General features: G+C 39.0%; 1 protein-coding gene across 3 annotated transcripts in view; it reads right to left on the bottom strand.

The window, feature by feature from the left end:
• The window catches only part of LDLRAD4 (low density lipoprotein receptor class A domain containing 4), a 296,688-nt gene that overhangs the window by 212,925 nt on the left and 70,013 nt on the right, over positions 1-13,750 (bottom strand). Inside the window, exon 3 of one of the 3 annotated variants that reach the window (XM_063326471.1) lies at positions 12,884-13,032. The exons of the other annotated variants lie outside the window; for them this stretch is intronic. The gene's annotated coding sequence lies outside the window, so the exon portion shown is untranslated. The remainder of the gene's footprint in view (positions 1-12,883; positions 13,033-13,750) is intronic. 3 annotated transcript variants of the gene reach the window in all.

A 13,750-nucleotide genomic window follows, 5' to 3' on the forward strand; every position in this document is an offset into this window, starting at 1 on the left:
TATGTGTCACCGAGTCACTTTGGAACTAAATACAAGGAAGGCTTTTGTTTTTCAAAATTCGGTTACTTGAATGGGGATAATATGAACAGCTCATCTATTTCGGATTAACACGTTTAATACTTCGTGTCAAAGACCTATTTTATCCTGTCAAAGGAAATATAAATGGAGACAGAAAGGTTGTCAAACTGGAGGGGTGTTTATTAGTGAGTTACCAATTGTTTTTATGAACACAGTGAGCAAGTGATTTCTATAAACAACTCTGATTTAACTTACTAATATTGTCTGAAGAGAGATGGGACTTAATTCGATGAAAAATTAATACATTTCATTTTAATACAGACATGAAGTTTATGAGACACACATACTTTTTCAAATATGAATTAGTATTTTGGTTTCTTTTTTAATCTTGCACTGAATTTCCTGGGCTTCAGCAAAATTCTGCTTCCACCTCATTCAATGGGAATTTTGCTAATAACTTCACTCTGACCAAAATTTTACCTGGGGGAGACACATTCATTTCACCATTTTGTAAGCAAATCCAAGAGTATTATGCCATATATAAAGAGGACAGAGCTCAAAGAAATGAGTAGATCTTCCATTTTATACATTTTTTCCAAGTTTCAGAAAAAAAAAAAGCATACATGCATACTTAAATACGTTAAAACTTAGGGTAGCCACTGTGTATATTCACTTCAATTTCAGCCAAAGGTCAGACCTAACTCCTTACCTTTATTTTCTCATAACCAAATGCCAACCTTCCTGAAGAGTCTGGTCAGATTTCATCTGACCATAACACAGGTTTGCACAACGGCATCACTTCAAACTCCTTTCACAAATTACTAGTTCACATTCACTATGGAAACAGACTTCCAGCTCACTTGAGAAATAACCAAGTCATAAGGATTTAACTCCCCCCGCTATTCTTTAAAAATAATTATTCAATGCATAAAGGCTTGGTGCTGAGCGAGTGAGCGGTCAGGCTGAAGTATTCCCTTTAGCTGTAGAACAGACAACTCGGATGCACCAAAGATGCGTTTCCTCCCCCAGTCCCCTTTATTGCTCATTTGGAAAGACTGTCTCTAGAATAAGATGAGACTTCAGACACCCATTTAGTTCCCACTCCTATATTGGCTTTTCCGATAGGAGCGCTGATTACTGGTAGACAATAATGATTTTGTAATGTGAACATCTGTGCAACAGAAAACAGACTGAGATCAAATTAATGGCATGTATCTCACCATTAAGCAGGTACCAAATAGTAAAGATTTTTTTAACTGCCAATAAACCAGACTAAATTCTTACCAAAGATTTAGCCATGGAAATACCAAAAGCATTTAAAAACCCATGAGTGAGATGCTCTTCAATACCCTTTTGAAATAAAGAAAAACATTTTTTAAATTAAATAATCAAACTACTCTTAGGCAAAGTTCTACCTGAGGTCTCAACATACAGAACTCCAAATTTTGGAAGTTATTGGTCTCACTGCAACAATAACTCAGCCATATTGCCCACGAGTAGCAATTAATTAAATTTAATAAGGAACACTTTGAGTTGTTCCTGTTTTTAACATCCTATCCAGGACCCTAAACAAAGATGCTTTTCTTATTCCGATTTTCAAATGTTTAAAAATACAATTGAACAAAATTATCTTCCATGTTGAAGAAAATGCCAGTGCATAAAAATTCACTGAAGTGTTCTATTAAACAAACCAACCAAATCTACATGGCACAGGAAACATCAGTTTTTAACAAGCTACTGAATACCTTCTTCCCAGCAATCGAAATATAATTTATCTTTAATAACATGCCTAGAAGAAGTTTTTCCCCATCACTAAACTCTGAATCAGGCATTCGCTGAGGACTAAAAAGCAAACATTAGAAAAAATGAACTTGGTTCATTTTTCTCTATTCACTTCTACGTATGCAGAAGATTTTTCCCTTTCTCCTTCCAGTGAAGAGGAGGGTGATCTTAAAAAGCTTGAAATTATTTCTCTCTCTTTAGTATTTGAATATGAGACTACGTGATATGACAGAAAGCTGAGGAAAAAATTCAAACAGTACACAAGCCCATAGCAGCCATCTCATTTCCTGGCAACCACAGCACAAGTGATAAATGTGAAACCAGCAAAATTTTTCCAACTGTCTTTCAAAAAAACGTTATTACCTGAAGAGACAGTACAAAAAAATGATGCCAACTACTCTTGGAAAAGGACATCAAAGACAGCCTTTAAAGGAATACCATCGCAAATTACCGGCTTCTGAGTAAGAAAGTTAACAAGTAATTGATCGTGTAAAATCATAAAAGAATATTACCAAGACAGGCATCAGGCTATCCCACCTACATTTGGAAGAAAGGTTAATGCAATCAGCAGGAAAAATCCATCAGACTGGAAAGCCATTTGATTATTCCAGTGTACTACATGTTTACATTGTGATTACTCTAATCTAATGTTTTAAAACCTTTCATCTGCTTCCTTGTTTCTACTTACCATTGCCATCAAGGTAATGCTAAAAAAGAAAAGCTTAACTAGCTTTGTAGAATTAGTACAGAAAGCTCTATAGCCACAGAAATTCCACTCCTGTACTCCAGATTGGGAAAAGATCCACAATAAATAGGAAAAAATGGCAAACTGTAACCACCTTAAGAGCTGGATTCATGTGTAACGACAACTACTATCGTTCCTGAGTAATGTTTGGTTTTGCTACAAATCAGGTCCAAATTCTGAGGTTTTCAAGCCAAATTCCAGTGGGAAATTCTACATCAGACTCAAAATCCTCTTTTCAAATTCCAGGTGCAGCCTCAGCACTTTTTACTTGCCCTTTGAAGAAAAAAAGTCGACAATACTGGTTAGGACCTCTATTTACAAAACCTGCTTATGAAGGCAATCATTCCTAATTGAAACTACGGAAGAGCTCCAGATGCTTAGAGTGTAACACAGGAACTCCTTGAAATGCAAGGTCAACGAGCCCCACGTTCCCACCAGAAATCGAGGACCGGGAGAGAGCTTTATAGCGGTGAGAACCATGGGAAGGATGCCCTTGCTGTCAAACGCCCTTGCAGACAACCAGGAGGACTCCCTGGTTCTCCCAGCACATTCAGGGGCTACGGGTTCCTTAAGACTCTCCGCTCCCTCACCATACCACCGAGGAATTACTCGTTAAAGAGTCTATTTCAATCAGGAAGGCTGAGAAGCAAAGAAAGAGGAAAATGGCGGCAGAGTATTTCTCAACCATTTTTCCCCTTGTGGGAAGGTCCTCTCAGCACAGACTCTCTCTTGCCTATCCAGTCTGGGGATCGGCATGCCAGCAGCACTCAGTAAATAAATAAATAATAATAATAAAAAAAACCCAACACACTGACTCCAAACTGCACATGTTATTTGCAGCTCAATAAAAAACAGTGCTGGGTCTTTGACACATGTTTATGTAACACCTAATATAAAAGGGTTATTACCTTCTCATGAATAAATACGCAGTGCAGGCAAAGGTCTGGAAGTGTTTTCTAACTAAGAAAATAAAATCTGTGAAGTCCAAACTCCAAATTTTTCCTAAGGATTTTAGACCTAGGGTTCACATTTGGGACCATACCCAGTTAAAACTAAGTAGATTTGTTAAAATACACAAAGAAAATACATTTGGAGATGCAATGATCTGGACTGATTTGGTTTGTTTATTTATGCTTTCAGAGAATTTGGTAATCTGCGACAAGTGTCTCAGCTAATGCAAGACAGGTTCAGCCACCTGGAAACAACCACTATTTTAACATATATTAATAATGCTCTAACAATAAACAGTAGCTACTGCAGAGCTTTATAAAGCCTGATCTTATCATGCAGCTCCTTCTTTTCACACACTACAGTGCTTACACTTGGAAAATTAATGTTATAGCATTTTAATCTTTATTATTCTCTACAGTTTGGAGTGACCTGTCTCATCGACTTTATAAATAACCCAAATTCTCTGTACGCTTAATTTGCTATCACCATAGTAATTTTTTTTTCAAAGAATGAGTCAAATTCTTACTCCAAAATTAAATGCATTTTTTTCAATTAAGTCTCTTCTTCCGGCACTAAAGCACTGGGCAAAGTTTTTATTCAAAAATCCCTTTCTTCTTCATGCAAAGTTCATTACGGCAATCATAATAAACCTTTTTTTTAACACGAAACACTAGCTCTTATATAAGATGTGTTTACAACATTTACTACCTTGTTAATTCTTTTGTTCCATGGAGCAGGCATTTGCTATGATACCGAGTCTGTCATTCTTATCAACTCTGTGATTCATCTGCCTTTCCTACACTCATCTTCCAATCTGTCTTCCCTAATTTTTTGTTTAATTTATCACTGTTTAGGTACTGCTCTCCCTCTTCAGATTCTGAACCAGGCTTTTTCCTTTCCACTAAATAAGGTCTAATGTTTGAAAAGCTGTTGAGCACCTCAATTCATGGTAGCATGACTCATTTGTGTAATGACGACTGTTTCCTACAAAAGAAAACTAGTGGTACTTGTGATACAATTACTAAGAGTTAGAATGATCAGTGTCGAGGTGGAGATCAGTGACACATGATGTCCCTAAGGGGTCTGAAACACTGGAACAGGTTGCCCAGAGAGGTGGCAGACGCCCCATCCCTGGAAACATTCAAGGTCAGGCTGGATGGGGCTCTGAGCAACCTGATCTAGTTGAAGATGTCCCTGCTTACTGCAGGGGGGTTGGACTAGATGACCTTTAAAGGTCCCTTCCAACCCAAACTATTCTATGATTCAGGAAAACAGACACATACTTTTGGATATCAGAGCAGTCTTTGGCGCACCCGTCATGCTCTACTGCATCGCTTAACTAGCAGAAACAACCCATGAAGAAGTGAAACAAAAGACTTTTTCAGACAAATAAAGGGACATCCTTGAAGATCCGGGACAGACCAAGAACCCCTCCCTCCAGACCCTGGGGTATCTGTATTATCATAGATTTTGGTACGAGTGGCAGACATGTAAAATCCTGTTCGCACAGCTCCTATCGTTTCAGTTAGACGATATCTTGTCTCAGGAGAAGTTTTTTTGGTCTCTGAAGTCACTGGAAGTCATAGCTACCAAAGTAAAGATATCCATAACTGCAGGCCAGGTCTGAATCAGGGTGTATTCCCATGCAAGGGAAGAAACTCAAAGATTAGTAAATTAGTTCTGAGCTCATCTTGACTGGTTTAGATAAGCACGAATAAACTGACTTAATGAACCTTCCTTACACAGGCTACCAGATGTTTGTGTTGTTCAGTGACTAGAGGCTCTTTATAATAAACATTCCTTCTTTTCCAGAAATTTGGATTTTTCATGGCTGCTGTATTTACATGAGCTAGAAACAGAGGGCTGTAGCATCCGTTTAATTTTATTTCTTCTCCTTGCAGACACTGTTTGATGAACTTTAACATTCAGAAGCTACTGGAATAACGAGATTTCCACTCCCATATCTGTTAACAGAAAAATAACACCACACCACTGCTCTCACTCTGCCATTCTGTACGGTCTTGTCTTTTAGTTTTAAACTAAAAGACATCTAAAAGACAACACCCATAATTCCAAGTTTTCAAACCCCAGAACACTTTAAAAACATCTCCCGCATGTCTGGTTGTCAATCTTTCGATCCACATAGCAAACTGATGATGGCACAAGGGGTCAATCGCATGACTTTTTTGTTTGGTTTTTTTTTTTTTAAATCATCTCCTGGCATCACAGAAGATCACAACTTTCAGACATATTTGTCATCCAAAACGCAATGGACAAAAGCATGCTACCTTTGGTTTCATTACTTCTTTAATTTGAAATACAGGCTACATAATTCCAGTTAACTAAAGACACTGCTGCACAGTATCTCATTAAAAGTAATACTTATTTTATTTTGTCTTTTTTTTATTGAGACAATTTATCTACCTGAGCATCTATGCTTTATCAAATAGTATTTTTTAAAAGGTCAGAATCAATTCAACGGGATTCTGTCTTGCGCTGCATTTACTGAATTTATGTCTGCCCAAAAAACCGCTGTCACAAAACAGAGCAGGTACTTGCAGAGCATCTATTGTGTCACACCTGGAACAATCCAGGCTCTGTCCCACCAACCCAAGCACCTCTACACAGCTCAGTTTTACACATCCTTCAGATGCGTTACACCTCCGTCTAACACCCATTCAATGCCCAGGGCTCAGGTCAGTCAGAGAGAACTACAGAGGAACTGAAGTCTCAAGGGACTTGATTTAGAAATCGTGACGGTGGTTTGCGTCACTTTTTACTAGCCACCATGAAATCAGTGAAGACTTTCTGCTTTCCAGACAGATAAGCGCTACTAGTTTTTCAACTGGATTATGGATTACAAAGCAATGGATCCTGCCAAGATCACTTCTGAAGTTAAGTTTCAAAAGATGCACTTAGGATACCAAGGATAATTGTCTGAATCAATGATACTTCCAATAAACGTTTTGCAAAGAAAATGATAAGCACTGAATCCCCTGAACATATTACTTTTTTTTTTTTTCTAATTTTAAAGTCAGTATAAGACTAGGGAGTGAGGAAGAAGACCCAAACCACGTTTCTGTTCCATATATTGCAGCTAAAACAGACATTAGGTGCATGCAGTATTGTCCATCTGCCTCTCTGGTGCTCCAGCAGAACAGAAAAATGGCTGGAGAGCTCAGGAGAGAAGTCAAAATTATCCAAATGCCCGAGGCTGTAAGATGCTCTGCAGCAGAAGTAATACCATCAAAAGCCACAACTAACATTACCTTGCTAGTCACAGGAGATTTCTCACTATCCTTTTGTCTCCTGAAATGACAACTGAGAACCACAAACTTTTTGGCGAGGAACACAAAAGACGGCTAACTATAAAAACAGCAGAAGAGCTTCAGAAGGCAGATGAACCGAAGGACAGATGTGGAGCAGGTGTCTGCTCTCTGCTTATAAAATGATGGTTTTTCAGGGTCACTACTGAAATAACAGAAACTTAAGCAGAACATAAATCCTGAAAAGGTCCCCGCCTTGGACTTTCAAACATCAAATGTAAGACTTCAAGCATTCATTGTTACTAGGTGAAGCCCAAGGGTCAATGATTTTCTAACTAATTTAGGGAGTGCCCAAAAATAGAAGACAGCTTGTGGCATTCTTGTCAGAGACGACATATGGAGATCATAAACCCCGAGAAGGCTTGTTGCTGCTTCTTTCACTGAAGAGTGCCTGAGATAACAGTTCTCTACAACTACATCCAGTCACGTGCCATACTCCCTCATCTCCCTTCCAGCTAGGCCCGTGAAAGACCAGCTCCAAGATCTGACCCACAGGCTCTCCAGCCTCACATGTGCTCAGTAAGAACTGCGCTGATTAGAAATGAATGAGAACTGAGCCACCTGACACATCTTTATGACAAAACATTAACTCCACATCTGCACGTGCCCATTGAAGATTTGCCTCATATCTGAGTTCCTCTAAACCACACAAGGTGCTCTAACCAGCGTGAGAGGACAACTGAAGAAGCAGAATGGCCCTTGTTCCCACGTGACATCAACTCTGCAAAGACATTCACTTCAGATGAAGTCCATGTCACAAAAGCAACAGTTTTGAGTATCTACACAACTGGGTAATTTAGACTGAAGAAACAGAGACCATCTACTGGTAGGTTGTACCTATCACAATCAAGAAATTATGTAGCTGATGTATTTTTTAACTAGCAACAGAAAGCAGGACGATAACCGCCACAGACAGCTATGGCTGTAATACTGACCCCATACCCCAGGGCTGCCTAGGTGCTGCCTAGCACTGAAATGAAAATCCTGGGGCTTACAGCCATTGTATACTGACCCACAGAAAGATCACATGGCCCTCCTAGCAATTTTTTTCATTTTTTACCTTAGGTTTCTCATAGGTCATCTCTAAATGCATATGCACAAATCCACTTATTCTTCAGCTTTCCCCAGCCGAAATGCAGGAAGAAAACTTTCAGTGCCCCTGGCAGAAGTTACCAAGCACAAAATCCCCATAAGCTTTTAGTAGCCTCTTTCCCCTGCTGAAAAGATCATCTCTTCCTTGTTGAACTGACACCAGGCTACCAGAGGACAAAGAACTTTGGTGTCTTCAACAGCTGCTTTTCACTGTATGCCAACAGGGGAGACATGTAAGTAAGGGAGAGAGTCTTCAGAAGAAACAGATACTACTTCATGACACTTTGCAGTCAGAGGTGGTTAAGAATGACTAACGACTTCCCAGCGCTTAAACAAAACCTGTGTTTCGGCTAGTTTTTCCCCCAGTAGTAAGTTGTGTTGTTCCCCATGTGGCAGAGGTGCACGGTGAGACCGGGGGCTCCAGCGACTACGAACAACAATACCCCAAATCAAGGAGCAGAGAAGCATTTTTTGGAGCTGAAAGCTTATGCGGAAAAGTTTCAGCAGCTCAGCAGCTTCCTGCTGGCTGCGCTGGGCACAGCAAGGTGTATCACAATGTTCTGCAGAAGAGAGCCTTTTCCCTTCCCAGACAAAATTAAGACTTTTATCTAAGTCTGTTTTAGAGGAACGTGCTCTATGTCAATATGCAACTGGCTGTCTATAACTTTGCAACAACAGTACTGGTGAAAAGGGAAAAAATCACTAATATTACTATAAAAGGGGCGCAGAAATGTATGCATATGATGATATCCACTAGCAAGTATGCATAGTTCTTGGCTGTGAAAGTTCTTCTTAAAGGCAGCCTTAAATCATTCATCTTTGTAAATATTTCTCCATAGCAAACTTGTGGATCCCTAGGGGTGACGCGATGAAAGGGTTTCATGAGAAGTTGTTTGTCAGCAGAAAAACTTCACAGCCAGCACCTAAACAGCCAAACACTTGAATAATACTGACCTCAAACACTCATGCTACCACATACAGCAATACCTAAAATATTTTTTCCATCCAACGTTTCCTCCAGTTATTTTTCCCCCCGCTAAGACATCAGCTCTCTATTCCTGCAGCAAACAGCAAGAGCAAACAACTGGCTGCTCCATCGAAACACAACGCTGCCAGGTAACTAAAAGCACCCACATTTCGCATGTTCAGACTCCAGTAACGCAACTCCACTTGGCTGTTACCTGCTGTCAGAATTCAAGCTTACAATACAGCAGAACACACAGTCATGTACCCATTTGTTAAACAAGTATAAAACATGCTTTTTTCTTTCAATGTCGCTATTTATTTGTTAGCCATGTCCCCACCTCCCAGGTCAGGTCTGCTTATTACTACGACACAAAAAAAGCTGCCAGCAAACAAGTACAAAGATGTTAAAGCTGAGACACCCTACAGGAAAGTGCAAGCTTCCTGCAGCTGCTTAAAACAAGGTTTTCTTTCACACTGTGGCCTTAACAGGACACTGCCATCCCAACTCTTAAATCCAGTAATTTGATGTTAATTTTTTTTTTTTTTTTAATTTTTGTGTTTTTTTAATAGGGCACCCCCAGTCCAACTCCAACTAATTTTTAGTTATAACTTACCAGGAGCAAAGATTTCAGTCCCACGTGAATAGGAAAGCAGCTAGTAATTGAAAACAAATTAACCTATTTCCAGCTGTGCCTAAGTCATATTACTGCATTTTCGAAGAAAATCCTTACAATAAGCACACAAATCCTGGTAACATTTAGAGCAGGCATGGGAGAACAAAACTAGGTAAAGGCAGAGGCTTTGCATCGCTTGACTGCTGTACTTAGGTAGACTGACATCATGAATTTCCAAGGCGAGCCAAGAGGTAGTTAATTCCTAACTGCTAGCAGAAGAAGTGCTGTACACAGAGAAAACTAGTTTCATACAACTGGAGGACTGACATGTGAAGTATCAATAACCTATCTTTCCCTTGAGAAAAAATTAGCTATTTTTTGCTGGTATTGCAACTTTGTTGAGCAATTATCTGACCAGGGATCAACAGAAAAAAAAACAAAACAAAAATCAAAATTAAGCACTAAGCACGCTGATCAGTCATCACTTTCCATTACTTTGTAATGGAAACATTTATATTTGGTTTCACGGAAGTATCATATACTTCATGTGTGTATCATGGAAGTATATTAGCTATCCTGTGAACTCAGTAATCCCGACCAAGTTATCCCTCACTTACGATAGAAAAATTTCATTGATTACAGTAGAGATACATCAGCATAAACATGTCATTGTTGTGACAAAATATGCACATTTGTTAAGTACTCCATACTTTGAAAACACCCCGTAATTTACTCTTTATTTTTCAAATACTAACTTGAATTGAATAAACAAGGCAAAAAAAAAAAAAAATGAAAGGCAGCAAATCTAGGAAACTCAAATATGAAAAACACTACAGGATGACTATGAGTCTGGAAGGCATTAAAAAGAGGGGACATAAACGTTTAGTTCAGGTCTGGTTAAAAGATTTCCTGGCTAGCCATTAAAGAAGAGATTTTCTGAGAGGCCCGAGAAGACCGTCTTGAAAGCTAAGCACAAATCTGGGCATTCAGACAACTCTTCTCCTTTCCTCATTCAGGGTGGGTTCACTGGCCCTCTGGCAGCCCATGTAAGTCAGTTTATCAAAAAGAGTAACTGAATTAGGGGACTCGGTCTAAAACATTCAAAGCCTGACAGAAGGTGCTGAATCCCGTAGTTCAAACCTGAGGGAGCAGGAGGTAAGAGCACAGGCTTTCTCTTTAAGTCAAAGCCTCCCTCTGAAGCCTGGCACCCAGAGCTGATGCCCAAAATAGACTCTGTGAAAAACGTTAGCCTGAATTTCCCTTTCCCTCAGCCTGAGCTCTTCAAACAGTCATCTGATGTGAGGTAAAAATGGGAAATCATAAAGCGTATTATTGTTATTAAATACTTTAGATGTTGCCTGGAAAATTTTATTTTGTGAAAAGCTATAGCTCCTAGACCAGTGCGACTGCAGGGGCTGGACAGTTAAACGAAGCAAAACGTAAACTTTTTGCAGCAGAAACAGAAGAAGGGTATCGTCCTAACCATTTGCACTGGGCTCCATCTATTCTGCGACAGACAGTCAGCTTTTCACCACTGTACGATACGACTGGCAACTTGAATTTGCCGACCTGCTGTATTTATTATTGGGTGTCAGGTAAGGACGTAGACAGATGCATCTAAACCAAGCCATCTTCCTTTTATTTACTTTCCTTTACATTTCTGCTCAAAACAAACTGAGACCAAACTAATGACCACTAATTTTAATATGGATTTAGTATTCTGCTTTATAGCATGACTTCTCAATTCAGGCAGTAACTTGATTAAATCAGTGGTCATTCAGAAATGATACAGATAGTTCTGACCCACAGGAAGATCACACGGCCCTCCTAGCAATTTTTTTCATTTTTTACCTTAGGTTTCTCATAGGTCATCTCTAAATGCACGTGCACAAATCCACTTATTCTTCAGCTTCACTAAAACACAGCGTACAGGTTACAAAAATGTTCAGCGTGGTGACAGAGAAAGGTAGAAAAACATGAATTCCAATCATTCAAGGAACAGCAAAAAGTAAAAAGAAGCAAAAATACATTGGTTTTCTATTTCATTATTTGATTAAAAAAAAAAAAGTTGGGTTTTTTGGTTTGGTTTGGTTTTTATGCTTAGCATTAGTGAGACTGGACCCAGAACAGCAGGATTCAAACTCTTACAGAATGACGATTGTGATTTAAAAAAGGCATGGAATTATTTTTAACTATAACAGAGCAAAGCAAGTGCATTTTTTGGCTCCACGTTGTTTAATAGTAGAACAAATGGTGACTAAATCCCTGTCCTAGATGTTGCTAGTACAAAGAGTCGCTGGAGTTGAACCACAAGCGAGTACCTGTGGCACGGGGCAGAGCTGTGACAGGCTGTGTGCCTCTCGCGTCTCTCAGCATGGGCTGCTCACAGGAGGGCATCTCCAAAACACACACCCTTGCCCACCCCACTGCACGCCAGTAACGTGTTAAAATACATGTGTTATATTTAAATATTTCCAATGCTATTTGTTTATCATTAAGATTAGGAATAACTTCATGTGGATAAGAAAAGGAAACTGCATTGCCATGTTCATGCGTGCTTGAGATAATTCAACCTTACAGTTTTGACACATGTAGCTTATTAAGACTCTCAAGAATGTAAAAACACCATTGGCATTTTTCATATTGCAAGTGTCTGGTAGATAATAGCCGTGCAGATTTTATACAGAACGGCGCAAGTAAACTTGCCAAACTTTCATCATCACTCCTTTGGAAACTCTGAGGGGGCCTATTAAATTGGCATTTTGTTTGACGTGTACACAGAATGTGCTCAGCATGCAGAATAAGTATGGCAATAAACCTTTTCTTAACAGCTGTGTTATTTTAGCTAATGATAAACATGTATCTAAAGCCACATATCACCACAACTTAAATTGGTGAGAAAAGCTGAGTCACCCCATGGAAAGAGAGGCCATCACAACAGAGGAAGTCGTTTATTTATTCTTAACTGTGCAATTAACTGTCTCACCAATAAACACAGCCGAATACACAAATTGTTGTTCTAAATTAAGCAAAGTTCACAATCATCACAACTTATATTCTGTCTCTGACCTTGCTGCGTTTATTCTTCAGCGACAGATTCCTACCTACGGGCACATGCGTGCAATTATCACTGATCTTGATGGAAGCTCTGATTGCATAACTGAGAGAAGATTTTATTTTCTGGAAAGTTTCCTTAAGGTCTAGAAGCTTCAGAGGCCAAAAAGGCTCTTTTTTGTCATTGTTGTGGCTCATTCCATTCTGGCTACATTCAAAATGAAAAAAATGTGGACATGCGAAATGCAGACGTTAACGAGCAAGACAGCATATTGATTTGGTTAAGCCATTTAATTTTGACAAACAGCCAAAACAACAATAAAAGAATCGCAAACCTGAAATATTGGAGATTTCATCAGCAGCCTACAATGAACAGGGAGATAATGAGTCCCCAGCAACCTCTAGGAAGGGATCGATGCTCTCCATGGAACTGCAGTGACTGGGAATTCCAGACAGTGCCCTTCGATTTTCTCTGAAGTCTTATCTTTGCAAAGTAAACAAACACAAGATAATAACCTTTAAACTTTCTGCAGCCTTTCATAAGCAGATTCACTACTAGAGAAGAGCAGCTGACATTCAATATTAGTCTCTGTCCAATACACTGTGCATCACAAAACTTGATCTTTCAAAAGGCACAGGTTGCAATTCCCAAAATCACAGCACTTAAAAAAAATAATAAAATGAATCAGGGTGCCTCGGAAGCATTTTACAGCTTTTCTCTGCACCAGCAAAGCTGTACACATCCCACCTTTCCAGTGAAAACTAAATTTACCGTATAATCAACCGAGTCCGCAATCTGAAGTCTTAAAAAACACTAAACATTGCAGAAAACACTACAAAAACTAGTATCCAAGTTTCAAAATGGGAAAAATACCTTTGTTTTCAGCATTTTTTTAGAACATGACTGAACGGTGATCAAATTCAAAAATATCTTCTTTTTTATTTACTTGCAATCAATCTAATTTTGGTTCCTGTGTTCAGAAATATCTGAAGCAAACTAAACTATGACAGAGCTTTTAAAGAGCATGTGCCTGAAACACTACTGGTCTCTACGGACATGTTAACTTTGTATTTTTTAAACACCCTCAAAATTAAGTTAATGGCCATATAAAGCAGATTTTTTCAAGCTAAACTTCAACATATCCGTCTTCACAGAATTAAAAAAGGTATTTTACTCTAAATATTTGATAAAGGGCTTCTAA

The sequence above is a fragment of the Chroicocephalus ridibundus genome, chromosome 2 (genome assembly GCF_963924245.1).
Source record: "Chroicocephalus ridibundus chromosome 2, bChrRid1.1, whole genome shotgun sequence".
NCBI lineage: Eukaryota > Metazoa > Chordata > Aves > Charadriiformes > Laridae > Chroicocephalus > Chroicocephalus ridibundus.